This window comes from Heptranchias perlo, chromosome 24 (assembly GCF_035084215.1).
Source record: "Heptranchias perlo isolate sHepPer1 chromosome 24, sHepPer1.hap1, whole genome shotgun sequence".
Classification (NCBI taxonomy): domain Eukaryota; kingdom Metazoa; phylum Chordata; class Chondrichthyes; order Hexanchiformes; family Hexanchidae; genus Heptranchias; species Heptranchias perlo.
In genome coordinates this window covers 481,294-498,512 of record NC_090348.1, presented here as the reverse complement: position 1 = coordinate 498,512, position 17,219 = coordinate 481,294, and the positions used below count along the sequence as shown (strand labels likewise).

The 17,219-nt window shown below is 44.9% G+C and overlaps 1 long non-coding RNA gene across 1 annotated transcript in view; it reads left to right on the top strand.

Annotated features, from left to right (window-relative positions):
* Window positions 1-212: 212 nt before the first annotated feature.
* The window catches only part of LOC137341808 (uncharacterized), a 33,028-nt gene continuing 16,021 nt past the window's right edge, over window positions 213-17,219 (top strand). Inside the window, exon 1 of the long non-coding RNA XR_010967120.1 lies at window positions 213-253. This is a non-coding gene — a long non-coding RNA (uncharacterized lncRNA). The remainder of the gene's footprint in view (window positions 254-17,219) is intronic.

Genomic DNA, 17,219 nt, shown 5'->3' with positions numbered 1-17,219 from the left:
TCAGGATTTGCACTGAGCTGAAAAATTTCAAAGTAACAGCTGGATTTTGTAGTTTTATGTAGACCTGAACTTGACAATCCTACATTGCCATAGTCGTATAATTGTGGTAAATGCAATGTCTGTATTGCTGTCCATTTGAGATGAAAGTTCCCTGCTATTGGAAACTCACGCCACTTTGTTTTTCCCCTCCATGTGTTTTGTGATTTGCGGTGGATAGGCCAGAAGAATCGACATCTGAAGATGAGAAACGGAGGTACTGTACTACACTTAATTTTCACTTTTAATCTAATGCAACACAAGTTATATGACAGGAGTAATTGCTACATATCACAAAAATTTAGTAAAGTTTTTAAAGCGATGGGAACACACTGGAGTCAGCACATTAGTGATTCTTCATATATTTAGTTCTCACTGATGGAAACTACCATTATCACCTTGAGTTGAAATCGCCACCCTTTAAGAAATGTTCATCATTACATTGCCACCTCCAGATTTGCCCCCGCCTTTAGTTGAATATAAGGCCCTCTTCTGAACTGCACAAGTAGTCTCTTTTTACCTTCTTGGCAGCATGCTTGACTGTTGTCTACACAAAAATCCATGTTCTTCAGATCAGGAGATGGCCAATACACTAAGCGTCAAGAGATAAAACGTCCTCTGTGGATTGAGGCTGCAAGTTCTCTGCATATTTCTTGCCCTAGTCACTGGGATACCCACCTGGACGGGCACTGAACTGAGGGCGTATACTGCTCCTGCTCGGTAAATAGACTTGAACGTTCAATGTGAAAGTGATCGTTTTACAATGAAACATTTTTAATGAAATATTGTTTAGCATGACAACATTTGTCAATGTCAGATACTGGCTGATGAGATGTTTCCGCTATTTGATTGTGAGCTGCAGAAAACACAAGAGGAAGGCAATAATTTAGGGTGCCTTCACACTATAACTGTAATGTTGATGCAGAGTGTAAATGGAGCCTGAGTCCAGAGCGAAGAGGAAAGAGATTTCTGAGAGGAGGTAGTCTCACTTTAAAGCACCTTGGGACTTTTTCTAGATTAAATGTGCTATATAAATGCAAGTTGTTGATTTGCTTTGCTTTGCTTCAGAGTCAGTTTAGGCCTTAATGCGTGATTTAGACTCCAAATTTATCATTTAATTCTAAATTAATCTACATATAGATTGGAAGAATCTGATTGGCAAAGGTAGCCTGGAAGATGAGTTCATAGAGTGCTTTCAGGACAGTTTCTTAGAGCAGCATGTTCTAGAGCCAGCTAGAGAGCAGGCTATTCTAGATCTGGTAATGTGTAATGAGACAAGATTAATTAATGACCTCATTGTAAAGGAGCCTCTAGGTAGCAGTGATCACAATATGATTGAATTTCGCATTCAGTTTGAGGGAGAGAAGAGTCTAAGACTAGTGTTTTAAACTTAAATAAGGGCAATTATGAGGGCATGAAGACAGAGCTGGCTAAAGTGAACTGGGAAATTAGGTTAAGGGATAGGTCAGTAGAGATGCAGTGGCAGACATTTAATGAGATATTTCATAACACTCAGCAAAGGTACATTCCAGTGAGAAAGAAAGACTCCAGGGGAAGGACGGACCATCCGTGGTTAACTAAGGAAGTTAAAGATAGTATCAAATTGAAAGCAAAAGCTTACAATTCCGCAAAGATTAGTGGCAATTCTGTCTCCCTCCTTTCTTGAATAGAAGAGTACATTCGCTATTTTCCTAGCTGATGGGACCCTTCCAGAAGATTGGACAGAATATAAAAAGCAGCAAAGAATGACTAAAAGAATAATAAGGAGGGAGAACATAAGAACATAAGAAATTGGAGCAGGAGTAGGCCAATCGGCCCCTCGAGCCTGCTCCGCCATTCAATAAGATCCTGGCTGATCTGATCCCAACCACAAATCTAAAGAACACAAGAAGTCGGAGCAGGACCTGGCCACATAGCCCCTGGGCCCTCTCCGCCACCCACAGGGCATTGACCGATCCGAACTCAGCTTCATGTCCAATTTCCTGCCCGCTCCCCATAACCCCTAATTCCCTTTACTTCTAGGAAACTGTCTATTTCTGTTTTAAATTTATCTAATGATGTAGCTTCCACAGCTTCCTGGGGCAGCAAATTCCACAGACCTACCACCCTCTGAGTGAAGAAGTTTCTCCTCATCTCAGTTTTGAAAGAGCAGCCCCTTATTCTAAGATTATGCCCCCTAGTTCTAGTTTCACCCATCTTTGGGAACATCCTTACCGCATCCACCCGATCAAGACCCTTCACAATCTTATATGTTTCAATAAGATCGCCTCTCATTCTTCTGAACTCCAATGAGTAGAGTCCCAATCTACTCAACCTCTCCTCATATGTCCGCCCCCTCATCCCCGGGATTAACCGAGTGAACCTTCTTTGTACTGCCTCGAGAGCAAGTATGTCTTTTCTTAAGTATGGAGACCAAAACTGTATGCAGTATTCCAGGTGCGGTCTCACCAATACCTTATATAACTGCAGCAATACCTCCTTGTTTTTATATTCTATCCCCCTAGCAATAAAAGCCAACATTCCGTTGGCTTTCTTGATCACCTGCTGCACCTGCATACCAACTTTTTGATTTTCTTGCACTAGGACCCCCAGATCCCTTTGTACTGCAGTACTTTCCAGTCTCTCGCCATTAAGAAAATAACTTGCTCTCTGATTTTTCCTGCCAAAGTGCATAACCTCACATTTTCCAATATTATATTGCATCTGCCAAATCTCCGCCCACTCACACAGCCTGTCTATATCCCCTTGCAGGTTTTTTATGTCCTCCTCACACTCTACTTTCCCTCCCATCTTTGTATCATCTGCAAATTTTGATATGTTGGAGAAATTAGAGTACAAGAGAAAGCTAGCTAGAAATATAAAAAGAGATAGTAGGAGTTTCTACAGGTATTTAAAAAGGAAAAGAGTAAGTAAAGTGAGCGTTGGTCCTCTAGAGAGTGAGTCTGGGGAATTAATAATGGAGAATAAGGAAATGGATGAATTGAACAGATATTTTGCGTCCATCTTCACTGTCGAGGATACAAGTAACATGCCAGAAATAATTGTGAATCAAGAGGTGAAAGGGAGGGAGGAACTTAAAACATTTACAATCACCAGGGAAAGAGTTCTGAAAAAAATATTAGAACTAAAAGCTGACAAGTCCCCAGGTCCTGACGGACTTCATCCTAGGCTCTTAAAAGAAGTGGCTGCAGAGATAGTTGATGCATTGGTATTCATTTTCCAAAATTCCCTAGATTCTGGAAGGGTCCCATCAGCTTGGAAAATAGCGAATGTACTCTTCTATTCAAGAAAGGAGGGAGACAGAAAGCAGGAAACTACAGGCCAGTTAGCTTAACATCTGTCATAGGGAAAATGCTAGAATCTATTATTAAGGAGGTTTTAGCAGGGCACTTAGAAAATCTCAAAGCAATCAGGCAGAGTTAACACGGCTTTGTGAAAGGGAAATTGTGTTTGACTAATTTATTAGAGTTCTTTGAGAAAGTAACAAGCAACGTGGATAAAGGGGATCCTGTGGATGTGGTGTACTTGGATTTCCAGAAGGTGCTGGAAATTTGACAAGGTGCTACATCAAAGGCTATTACATAAAATAAGAGCTCATGGTGTAGGGGATAACATATCAGCATGGATAAAGGATTGGTTAGCCAACAGGAAACAGAGCATAGGCATAAATGGATAATTTTTAGGTTGGCAAGATGCAATGAGTGGAGTGCCACAGGGATCAGTGCTTGGGCCTCAACTATTTACAATCTATATCAATGACTTGGATGAAGGGACCGAATGTATGGTTGCGAAATTTGCTGATGACACAAAGGTAGGTAGGAAAGTAAATTGTGAAGAGGACATAAGGAGTCTCCAAAGGGATATAGATAGGTTAAGTGAGTGGGCAAAAATTTGGCAGATGGAGTATAATGTGGGAAAATGTGAACTTGTCCACTTTGGCAGGAGGAATAGAAAAGCAGTATATTATTTAAATGGAAAGAGATTGCAGAACTCTGAGGTACAGAGGGATCTGGGTGTCCTAGTACATGAATCACAAAAAGTTAGTATGCAGGTACAGTAAGTGATTAGGAAGGCAAATGAAATTTTGTCATTTATTGCAAGGGGAATGGAATATAAAAGTAGAGATGTTTTGCTACAGTTATACAGGGCATTGGTGGGACCACATCTAGAATACTGTGTGCAGTTTTGATCTCCTTATTTAAGAAAGGACATAATTGCCTTAGAGGCGGTTCAGTGAAGGTTCACTCAACTGATTCCTGGGATGAGGGGGTTATCTTATGAGGAAAGGTTGGACAAATTGGGCCTGTATACACTGGAGTTTAGAAGAATGAGAGGTGATCTTATTGAAACATATAAGATCCTGAGGGGACTAGAAGGGGTAGATGCTGAGAGGATGTTTCCTCTTGTGGGAGAGACTAGAACTAGGGGCCACAGTTTAAAAATAAGAGGTCTCCCATTTAAGACGAAGATGAGGAGAAATTTTTTCTCAGAGGGTCGTGAGACTGGAACTCCCTACCCCAGAGAGCGGTGGAGGCAGGTCATTGAATATTTTTAAGGCTGAGTTACATAGATTCCTGATTTAACAAGGGAGTCAAAGGTTATAGTAGGTAGATGGGAAAGTAGGGTTGAGGTCACAATCAGATCAACCATGATCTTATCAAATTGCAGAGCAGGCTCGAGGGGCCAAATGGTCTGCTCCTGTTCTTAATTCGTATGTTTCAACCAAACTTGCAGTATGAATGCACCGTAAGGCTCGACCTGCTTACATATATTACATAGAATGACGTAGCATGCACAGCATAGAAACAGGCCATTCGGCCCAACAGGTCCGTGCCAGTGTTTACACTCCACATAAGCCGCCACCTCCCTCTCTACTTCATCTAACCCTTGTAAACAATTTTACAACACCAAGTTATAGTCCAGCAATTTTATTTTAAATTCACAAGCTTTCGGAGGCTTCCTCCTTCCTCAGGTGAACGAAATGAAACGGGATTTCATTTCGTTCACCTGAGGAAGGAGGAAGCCTCCGAAAGCTTGTGAATTTAAAATAAAATTGCTGGACTATAACTTGGTGTTGTAAAATTGTTTACAATTGTCAACCCCAGTCCATCACCGGCATCTCCACATCATCTAACCCTATCAGCATATACTTCTATTTCTTTCACCTTAAATGCATCTATGCTATTTGCCTCAACTACTCCTCCTGGTAGCGCATTCCACATTCTAACCACTCTCTGGGTAAAGAAGTTTCTTCTGAATTCCCTAATGGATTTATTACTGACTATCTTATATTTATGGCCCCTAGTTCTGGTCTCCCCCGCAAGTGGAAACATCTTCTTTACGTCCACCCTATCAAACCCTTTCATAATCTTAAAGGCCTCTATCAGGTCACCCCTCAGTCTTCTCTTTTCTAGAGAAAAGAGCCCCAGCCTGTTCAATCTTTCATGATGGGTATAACCTCTCAGTCTTGGTATCATCCTAGTAAATCTTTTTTGCTCCTTCTCCAGTGCCTCAATAAATTTTTATAAAATGGAGACCAGAACTGTTCACAGTATTCCAAATGTGGTCGAACCAAGGTTCTATACAAGTTTAACATAACTTCTCTGCTTTTCAATTCTATCTCTCGAGACATTAACCCCAGTGCTTTGTTTACTTTTTTATGGCCTTATTAATCTGTGTTGCTACTTTTAGTGATTTGTGTACCTATACCCCCAGATCCCTCTGCTTCTGTACCCTATTTAGGCTCTTATTCTCCACGGAGTATGTGGCCTCCTTATACTTCCTACCAAAATGTAATTCCCACTCTTCTCTATATTGAAATTGATTTGCCAATTACAGGCCCATTCTGCAAGTTTATTAATGTCCTCTTGTATTTTGATACATTTTTCCTTTGTATTAACTACACCCCACAATTTGGTCGTCCGCAAATTTTGAAATTGTACTTCTGATTCCCGAGTCCAAATCGTTTATGGAAATGGTGAACAATAGTGGTCCCAGCACCGATCCATGTGGTACACCATTTCCCACCTTTTGACAGTCTGAGTAACAGCCTTTAACGTCTACTCTCTCTTTTCTGTTTTGTAGCCAGCTTGCTATCTTGTCCCCTGACTCCACATGCTCTGAACTTAGTCATGAGTCGATTATGTGGTACCTTATCAAAGGCCTTATAAAAATCAAAATATATTACCTCTACGACATTACCTTTGTCTACTCTTTCTGTTACTTCTTCAAAGAATTCAATAAGATTGGCCAAGCATGACTTTCCTTTTGCAACATGCTATAGACAGAGCTAAGCAATTCCACAACCAACGGATCAGATCAAAGCTCTGCAGTCCTGCCACATCCAGTCGTGAATGGTGGTGGACAATTAAACAACTAATGGGAGGAGGAGGCTCTGCAAACATCCCCATCCTCAATGATGGCGGAGTCCAGCACATGAGTGCAAAAGACAAGGCTGAAACGTTTGCAACCATCTTCAGCCAGAAGTGCCGAGTGGACGACCCATCTCTGCCTCCTCCCGCTATCCCCACCATCATAGAAGCCAGTCTTCAGCCAGTTTGATTCACTCCACGTGATATCAAGAAATGGCTGAGTGCACTGGATACAACAAAAGCTATGGGCCCCGACAACATCCCGGCTGTAATGCTGAAGACTTGTGCTCCAGAACTAGCTGCGCCTCTAGCCAAGCTGCTCCAGTATAGCTACAATATTGGCATCTACCCGACAATGTGGAAAATTGCCCAGGTATGTCCTGTCCACAAAAAGCAAGACAAATCCAATCCGGCCAATTACCACCCCATCAGTCTCCTCTCAATCATCAGCAAAGTGATGGAAGGTGTCGTCGACAGTGCAATCAAGCGGCACTTACTCACCAATAACCTGCTCACCAATGCTCAGTTTGGGTTCCGCCAGGACCACTCGGCTCCAGACCTCATTACAGCCTTGGTCCAAACATGGACAAAAGAGCTGAATTCCAGAGGTGAGGTGAGAGTGACTGTCCTTGACATCAAGGCAGCATTTGACCAAGTGTGGCACCAAGGAGCCCCAGGAAAATTGAAGTCAATGGGAATCAGGGGGAAAACTCTCCAGTGGCTGGAGTCATACCTAGCACAAAGGAAGATGGTAGTAGTTGTTGGAGGCCAATCATCTCAGCCCCAGGACATTGATGCAGGAGTTCCTCAAGGCAGTGTCCTAGGCCAAACCATTTTCAGCTGCTTCATCAATGACCTTCCCTCCATCATAAGGTCAGAAATGGGGATGTTCGCTGATGATTGCACAGTGTTCAGTTCCATTCGCAACCCCTCAAGTAATGAAGCAGTCCGAGCCCGCATGCAGCAAGACCTGGACAACATCCAGGCTTGGGCTCATAAGTGGCAAGTAACATTCGTGCCAGACAAGTGCCAGGCAATGAGCATCTCCAACAAGAGAGAGTCTAACCACCTCCCCTTGACATTCAAGTGCATTACTATCACCAAATCCCCCACCATCAACATCCTGGGGGTCACCATTGATCAGAAACTTAACTGGACCAGCCACATAAATACTGTGGCTACAAGAGCAGGTCAGAGGCTGGGTATTCTGTGGCGAGTGACTCACCTCCTGACTCCCCAAAGCCTTTCCACCATCTACAAGGCACAAATCAGGAGTGTGATGGAATACTCTCCACTTGCCTGGATGAGTGCAGCTCCAACAACACTCAAGAAGCTCGACACCATCCAGGACAAAGCAGCCTGCTTGATTGGCACCCCATCCACCACCCTAAACATTCACTCCCTTCACCACCGGTGCACAGTGGCTGCAGTGTGTACCATCCACAGGATGCACTGCAGCAACTCGCCAAGGCTTCTTTGACAGCACCTTCCAAACCCGCGACCTCTACCACCTAGAAGGACAAGGACAGCAGGCACATGGGAACAACTCCCACCTGCACGTTCCACTCCAAATCACACACCATCCCGACTTGGAAATATATCGCCGTTCCTTCATTGTCGCTGGGTCAAAATCCTGGAACTCCCTTCCTAACAGCACTGTGGGAGAACCTTCACCACACGGACTGCAGCGGTTCAAGAAGGCGGCTCACCACCACCTTCTCGAGGGCAATAAATGCTGGCCTCGCCAGCAACGCCCACATCCCATGAACGAATAATAAAAATCCGTGCTGTCTATTTTTTCGTATATTTTCGACTTCTAGATGTTTTTCTATTACACCTGTGATTCCATTAGCTTTCCTAACACCGACATTAGGCTAACTGGTCTAAAGTTCCCTGGACTTGTTCTATCTCCCTTTTTAAAAAAGGAATCACATTAGCTGTCTGCCAGCCTTCTGGCACTACTTCCTTTTCTAATGAATTTTTATTCATATGTAATAGTGCCTCTACTATCTCTTCCCTAACGTCTTTTGAGATGTGCGGATGCAGTCCATCCTGAGTTCTGATAATAACGCTCACCGGATTTTCTGCACTTGGGGAATCAATTGGGGCCTTGTCTTCGCCAGGGACTTTCCCCTCAATTTGGGCGACGGAAACTGGTTTCTCCTCATGATTCACATGGGGCGGGGGATCTAGTGCAGGGAGGGGCGGCAGAGGGGGATATAAATTCTCACTATACTCATTTCTTTCTTGACCATAATCCACGTCAGGGTTCCCCAGGGTCATTGTCGTTACCACTGCATGTTGCACGCTCAGTTGTTTTTCTAACTGGCTAAGTCTGGCATGGCATTTAAGGGGGCGCTGAAAGGCTTCTCGCAAGAACCTCTTGCATCCTCTAAGTTTTTAGTGAGGCGAGTATTATCTTTCATTACAGTTTCTAGCTGGCATCGTGTTTCTTCTAAATTATGTAATGCTGATCCATGTACACCATTAACACTTTGATGTTGCATGATTGCAGCCGCCAATGCGACTTGGTATTTTAGACTGTCAATCTGACTATCTTACTCGGCAAGTTCGTTCTGCTGCTGTAGGATGATATCCCGATCTCGTTCCACACAATACGAGGCTGCGTAAGTGATCAAGTGGCTCGCCATATCCTGCCTCCATTTTTTATCGGTAATTTTCTGTTCAGTGAACGCCACGGCGTCCTTCAACATAACTTCCAGGCCTTTACCTAGGCATTCTAACAATAAGACCTGTACATCAGTCCCACTACACTTCGTCTCTATCCGGGTACTATACTTCTTCCAAAGATCCCCGTTCGGCATCTCGGTGTACTTTAGAGAGCCACTATCCGTTAGTTATTACTAACCCTCCACAAGGATTGACCGGTGATCAAGCGATAACCCTCGCATCCATTACCTTATATCCAGTAATACCAGGTTTTGGCTGTTGTCAGAAATAGTCCCTTCGTGGTCGCCAATTGTAGGATTTAAAGCCCTACTTTCAGGATTATAATTTAATCCAATCCAAGGACTGGTTCGTGACAACAACAAGACCCCCACAGTACTGGTATTATGGTTAAAGGCAAAACAGATTTATTAAGCACATCACAATTAGTACAAAGAAAGTGATACTTAACAAAGAGAAATAGTCACAGTCTGTTCCTTGAAACCTTGGAAGTATCCCTCCAAGTGACTGCGGCGCGGTCTCTCTCTCTCTCTCTCTCTCACTGTGTTCTGTTGACTGAAGAGTTCTCTTCTTCCTCACCAGAATCTTGCGTGCCTTCCTCAGCCGTTGAGGTCTCTTCTTATACCCTTTTTCAGTCTATGTGGCCGTTCACTATCTCATCCACATCTCTCAGCCTTACCATTAATCATTGTCTCTCACCTTTTAGAAGTTACATTCCAAGCAACTCCTGGTACCATCTGTGCCTTGCTGTTACAGACTTAACGGTATCTTATCTTAGAGTTTGCATTGCCAGCCTTCACAGGACCGTTGGTATAAACAAACTTCTATTCACTAGCTTGCGGGGGCTCGAGATAGAGAGGCCTGAACCTGTGTGACTCCTTGATTTAATTAACCTTCAATCCCTTTACCTACATGTCTTTTAGACACTATGCTATTCCAGCACATCCTCCCTTAGCGCCTGTGATTTCCCCAAGGTCTCCTAATTCCCACTTTTAATGTTGTCAGCATTCTTTTGGTTTTAACTGCAAACTTGACTACAATAACAATCATGCACCCTTCTCGGCCCACCAGCACTTTCTTATTAAACGCACGTTACATGGTTCATACTATATTAATACACAGTACAGTTTACATTTATGGATACATAGATTCATTGTACATTTCATTCTACTTCTACTATTGATTATAATTGTACTAAATTATATCTGTTATTGGATTAATTCTTACAATTTCTTCCTCTAATGTCATGCCCACCATGTTTGTCTCCCTGGTAAATACTGAGGCAAAGTAATTATTAATATTTCTGCCATTTTGCTGTCATTACCTGTGAGTTTATCTTGTTTCTTTTGTTATTTATGTGTCTAAAATACTTTACTATTTTTATATTTCTTGATAATTTAATTTCATAGTTTCTCTGTCTTCCTAATTTTTTTTGACTTCTTTCCTAATCTTTTCATATTCTCTTTTGTCATTCTCTCCTTTGTGTACTTAGAAAGAATCATAGAAAATTTACGGCACAGAAGGCGGCCATTCGGCCCATCATGTCTGCGCCGGCCGAAAATGAGCCACCCAGCCTAATCCCACTTTTCAGCACTTGGTCTGTAGCCCTGTAGGTTACGGCACTTCAGGTGCACATCCAGGTACTTTTTAAATGAGTTGAGGGTTTCTGCCTCTACTACCCTTTCAGGCAGTGAGTTCCAGACCCCCACCACCCTCTGGGTGAAAAAATATTTCCTCAGCTCCCCTCTAATCCTTCTACCAATCACTTTAAATCTATGCCCCCTAGTTATTGACCTCTCTGCTAAGGGAAATAGGTCCTCCCAATCCACGCTCTCTAGGCCCCTCATAATTTTGTACACCTCAATTAAATCTCCCCTCAGCCTTCTCTGTTCCAAAGAAAACAACCCCTGCCTATCCAATCTTTTCTTATAGCTAAAATTCTCCAGTCCTGGCAAAATCCTCATTAAAGTCCTCTGCACCCTCTCTAGTGCAATTACATCCTTCCTGTAATGTGGTGACCAGAACTGTACACAGTACTCAAGCTGTGGCCTAACCAGTGTTTTATACAGTTCCAGCATAACTTCCCTGCTCTTATATTCTATGCCTTGGCTAATAAAGGAAAGTATTTCATATGCCTTCTTAACCACCTTTTCTTCCTGTCCTGCTACCTTCAGGGATCTGTGGACATGCACTCCAAGGTCCCTCACTTCCTCTACACCTCTCAGTATCCTCCCATTTATTGTTTGCTCCCTTGCTTTGTTTGCCCTCCCCAAATGCATTACCTCACACTTCTCCGGATTGAATTCCATTTGCCATTTTTCTGCCCATCTGACCAGTCCATTGATATCTTCCTGCAGTCTACAGCTTTCCTCCTCACTATCAATCACATGGCCAATTTTTGTGTCATCTGCCAACTTCTTAATCATGCCCCCTACATTTAAGTCCAAATCATTAATATATATATCACAAAAAGCAAGGGACCTAGTACTGAGCCCTGCGGAACCCCACTGGAAACAGCCTTCCAGTCACAAAAATACCCGTCAACCATTACCCTTTACTTCCTGCCACTGAGCCCATTTTGGATCCAACTTGCCACTCTCCCTTGGATCCCATGGGCTTGTACTTTTCTGACCAGTCAGCCACGTGGGACCTTGTCAAAAGCCTTGCTAAAATCCACGTACATGACATCAAATGCACTACCCTCATCGACCCACCTTGTTACCTCCTCAAAAAATTCAATCAAATTAGTACTTAGTGGGCCCAATATTAGGGTGGTTGGTTCGCAGCGGGGGTCGACTGGGCAGGTGGGTAACGTGCCTGGTAAAATCGGGGTGCTCTGCATGGAATCGCAGGCTAACTGGAACCACTTACCTGTGCTTCCGGGTTTCCCGCTGGTAAGCTGCGCGGCGGGCGGACTTCGCATGCGCAGCAAGGTCTGTCAGCTGGAGGAGCCCTATTTAAAGGGGCAGTCCACTGACTGATGCTGCAAGAAATAGGCAAAATTACAGCATGGAGCAGCCTAGGGGGAAGGCTGCTCCCAGGTTTAATGGTGCCTCACTCCAGCTCTTATTTGATGGGGTGAGGAGGAGGGGGAGGACAGAGATCTCCCCCCCCACCGGCGGGCGGGAGGAAGCGGCCTGCCTCTGCCACCAAGAAGGCCTGGCTCGAGGTGGCAGAGGAGGTCACCTGCACCACCAACATATCACACACCTGCATACAGTGCATACTAAGTAGGTCAGCCGAAGTGAGTACACTTACTCATTCCCCTACACTCCGTCTGCCACATCTCCGCCCCCACCCCACGTCTCCTTCTGCACTGCCAACGCTACTCTATCATATCACGCCTCACGCCCACTCAAAGCTCATCCTCATCTTACCCACCTCGCCAGTACTCAACCCACCACTACCACTCAACCCAGTCCTCATACAATCTCATGGTTCTATCTCATACTCACCCTCTCGTGCATCTCTTTCATGGTCAGCCTCACTCAACCTGCCACTACCTGTGCTGCAGCCACAGGGCATGCATCACATATGTGCAGTAGGAAGCGTAAGGCAAACGTGTCGTGAGCATGAAGGGGATGCACAAGGGTGTTTGAGGGTTTGTCATGGTTTTTACTTATATTTAATTTCTGATCAACTCACATAACATATATTGTCACCACTACTGTCACATCTTTGCAAATCTTGTCTGGTTTGTGCAATAATGCCCTTTCCTGAGGATCACTATGAAGACCCACACCTGATGCCATCCATTGTGCCACTGCAGAGTGGGTGTAGGTGTATTTGCAGGGCTCTTTTGTGCAGACGATTGAGAGACGTCAGCAGTGTCCCTAGTGGCACTCTGGAAGGATGCGGAGGAGAAGTTGTTGAGGGCAGTGGTGACTTTGAGAGCGACAGATAAGAAGATGGTGCTCGGGCCAGCCAGGAGCAGCTTGGTGTGAAGGAGGCTGCAGATGTCCACAACTACATGTTGAGTGACTCTGAGCCTCCGTGTGCACTGCTGCTCAGAGAGGTCCAGGAAGCTGAGCCTCGGTCTGTCGACCCTATGGCGAGGGTAGTGCCTTCTGCGACGCATCTCTCTCTGCGGTTGCCCTCCCTCCTGCTGTGCAGGTGGATGTGTCACAGCACTCTGTTGTGGAGCTCCACGTGTCAGAGGTGGACAGCGTGGCTGGCGAGGCTGGTGATGCTGTTCGTCCTTCGAGGAGGTCATGACTGCAGCTACAGCAGCCCCCATCCGGAAGATGTACATCTGAGGGGGTCCGCAAGGTAGGTACATGTCTCTGGACACCGGGGTAAGTGTGCAAGTTGGTGAGTTTTATTGTTAGGAGGAGGGTGGAGGCCAAACTTTGTCCAGTGTCAGAGTGGCCTCCTGCAATGAGTGAGGGTCTCCCCCTCCCCTCCCTCCCCCCCCCCCTCTAAAGACCTGAAATACCTAAATAAATACTTCAAGTGGCACCCCGCCGGCTTTAATTGCCGGCGGGAGTCCCACATGCGGGGGCTGCGCGTGTCAGCGCATCACTGGGGAACCCGGAAGTGGGCGGGTTGGAGCCGGGCTCCAGAACCGCCCCGGGAATCCCCGATTTTCGCAGCCCCCCCGCCACGACCGCACCCGCTCGGGGGTGCAATAATCGAGCCCAGTGTATCTCTTTCTTTATTCATCCATGGTGTGTCATTACTGGCTAGTTTGTTCTTGTTTTTTTACTGGGATATATTTCTCCTGGACTCTCTTGATCACCGTTTTAAATGTTTCCCACTGCTGTTCTATCTCTTTGTCAGTAAATCTTTCAAGTTTATTTTCCCTAGTGCCATTCTTATGTGCTTCTTAAACCATATTCGTTGTGATCGCTATTGCCTCGATGTTCCCCGACGCTTACTTTTCATCTGTTCTGGTTCATTTCCCATTGCTAGATCCAGCAGTGCTTCGTCTCCTGTGCTTTTTACATATTGGGTAAGAAAGGAGTTCAGTACACATTGTAAAAACTCCATTCCCTTTCCCCTTTGCCTACCTCTTCTTGCCAGTTTATTTGGGGTTAGTTAAAATCTCCCATGATTATTATTCTATGTCCTTTACTCATTTCACATATTTGCTTATATATTTCTTCCTCCACCTTCTATTAGGTGGTCTGTAGTATACCCCTATGAGCGTGATCGATCCCTTCTCTTTTATTTCAATCCATATGGATTCTGTTTCTATGCTTCTGTTAGTTATGACCCTTTTTTCTACTGCCATTATGTTGTCTCCAATTAGTACAGCTAGTCAACCCCTCCCCCCCACCTCCTTCCCTATCCTTTCTGATTATGTTGTAGCCTGCAATATTTAGTTGCCAGTCCTGTTCTTTATGTAGCCATGTTTCAGTTAGAGAGTCATAGAGTTATACAGCACAGATAGAGGCCCTTCGGCCCATCGTGTCCGCGCCGGCCATCAGCCCTGTCTACTCTAATCCCATATTCCAGCATTTGGTCCGTAGCCTTGTATGCTATGGCATTTCAAGTGCTCATCCAAATGCTTCTTGAATGTTGTGAGGGTTCCTGCTTCCACAACCCTTTCAGGCAGTGAGTTCCAGACTCCAACCACCCTCTGGGTGAAAAAGTTCTTTCTCAAATCCCCTCTAAACCTCCCGCCTTTTACCTTGAATCTATGTCCCCTTGTTATAGTACCCTCAACGAAGGGAAAAAGCTCCTTAGTATCCATCCTATCTGTGCCCCTCATAATTTTGTACACCTCAATCATGTCCCCCCTCAGCCTCCTCTGCTCCAAGGAAAACAAACCCAATCTTCCCAGTCTCTCTTCATAGCTGAAGCGCTCCAGCCCTGGTAACATCCTGGTGAATCTCCTCTGCACCCTCTCCAAAGCGATCACATCCTTCCTGTAGTGTGGCGACCAGAACTGCACACAGTACTCCAGCTGTGGCCTAACCAGTGTTTTATACAGCTCCATCATAACCTCCTTGCTCTTATATTCTATGCCTCGGCTAATAAAGGCAAGTATCCCATATGCCTTCTTTACCACCTTATCTACCTGTTCCGCCGCCTTCAGGGATCTGTGAACTTGCACACCAAGATCCCTCTGACCCTCTGTCTTGCCTAGGGTCCTCCCATTCATTGTGTATTCCCTTGCCTTGTTAGTCCCTCCAAAGTGCATCACCTCGCACTTTTCCGGGTTAAATTCCATTTGCCACTGTTCCGCCCATCTGACCAACCCATCTATATCGTCCTGCAGACTGAGGCTATCCTCCTCGCTATTTACCACCCTACCAATTTTTGTATCATCAGCGAACTTACTGATCATACCTTTTACATTCATATCCAAGTCGTTAATGTAGACCACAAACAGCAAGGGACCCAGCACCGATCCCTGTGGTACCCCACTGGCCACAGGCTTCCAGTCACAAAAACAACCTTCGACCATCACCCTCTGCCTTCTGCCACTAAGCCAGTTTTGTATCCAAAGTGCCAAGGCACCCTGGATTCCATGGGCTCGTACCTTCTTGACCAGTCTCCTGTGCGGGACTTTATCGAAGGCCTTACTGAAATCCATGTATACCACATCCACTGCGTTACCCTCATCCACACGCCTAGTCACCCCCTCAAAAAATTCAATCAAATTAGTCAGACATGATCTTCCCTTGACAAAGCCATGTTGACTATCCCTGATTAATCCTTGCTTCTCCAAGTGGAGACTAATTTTGTCCTTCAGAATTTTTTCCAATAATTTTCCTACCACTGATGTTAGGCTCACTGGCCTGTAGTTCCCCGGTTTTTCCCTACTCCCCTTCTTGAATAATGGTATTACATTAGCGGTTCTCCAGTCCTCTGGCACATCCCCTGTGGCCAGAGAGGTTCTGAATATATGTGTCAGAGCCCCCGCAATCTCCTCCTTTGCCTCACACAGTAGCCTGGGATACATTTCGTCCGGGCCTGGGGATTTATCCATTTTTAGGCCTGCTAAAACCGCCAATACCTCCTCCCGCTCGATGTTAATATGTTCGAGTATATCACAGTCCCCCTGCCGTATTTCTATGTCCACATCGTCCTTCTCCATAGTGAAAACAGATGCAAAAAATTCATTTAGAACCCCTCCTACATCTGCCGGCTCCACACACAGATTGCCATTTTTGTCCCTAATGGGCCCTATTTTTTCCCTAGTCATCCTCTTACCCTTAATATACTTATAAAACATCTTAGGATTTTCCTTTATTTTGCTCGCCAGTGTTATTTCATGGCCCCTCCTTGATCTCCTAATTTCTTTTTTAAGTATCCCCCTGCACTTTTTGTACTCCTCTAGGGCTTCCTCCGTCTTTAGCCTTTTGTATCTGCCAAAAGCCCTCCTTTTTTTCCTAATCCATTCTCGTATATCCCCTGACATCCAAGGTTCCCTGGAGTTCTTGGAACCACCCTTGACCTTTACGGGAACATGTTGCCATTGTATGGTCTCAATCTCCCTTCTGAAAGACTCCCATTGCTCCGATGCGGATTTTCCTACAAGCAGCTGATCCCAGTCCATTTTGGCCAGATCCTGCCTTATCCTATTAAAATCGGCCTTCCCCCAATTTAGAACCTTTATTCCCGGCCCCTCCCTGTCCTTTTCCATGACCACCTTAAATCTCACCGAATTATGGTCACTGTCACCAAAGTGCTCACCTACTAGCACTTCTTCCACTTGGCCGGCCACATTCCCTAGAATTAGGTCCAGTACCGCCCCCTCTCTTGTAGGACTTTCTACATGCTGACTATATCTGGTTCCTCACTACGGATTATTGCCTCCAGTTTCCCCTGTTTTATTTTGGATGCCACTGTGTACATTGCTGTACAGGTAGTTTAAATCATCTTTAATAGTTGTTCCTTTTACTTTATATTTAACAGCACTTTTATACATATGTTTTATAACTGTATTTGTTCCTTGATTGTTATCTTTATTCCTTACCCTGGTCTGACCTTTACACTCATCTTCTGTTTCTTTTATCTTTAGGCTTTTGTTATTGCTACCAGAACCCTCCCCCTCCCCTCAATATTGCTAGTTTAAAACCTTATTCACTATTTATCCTTTCCACTCAGACTCCGGTCCCATTCCGGTTCAGGTGGAGCCCGTCCCAGGGGTACAGCTCCTTCCTGTCCCAGTAC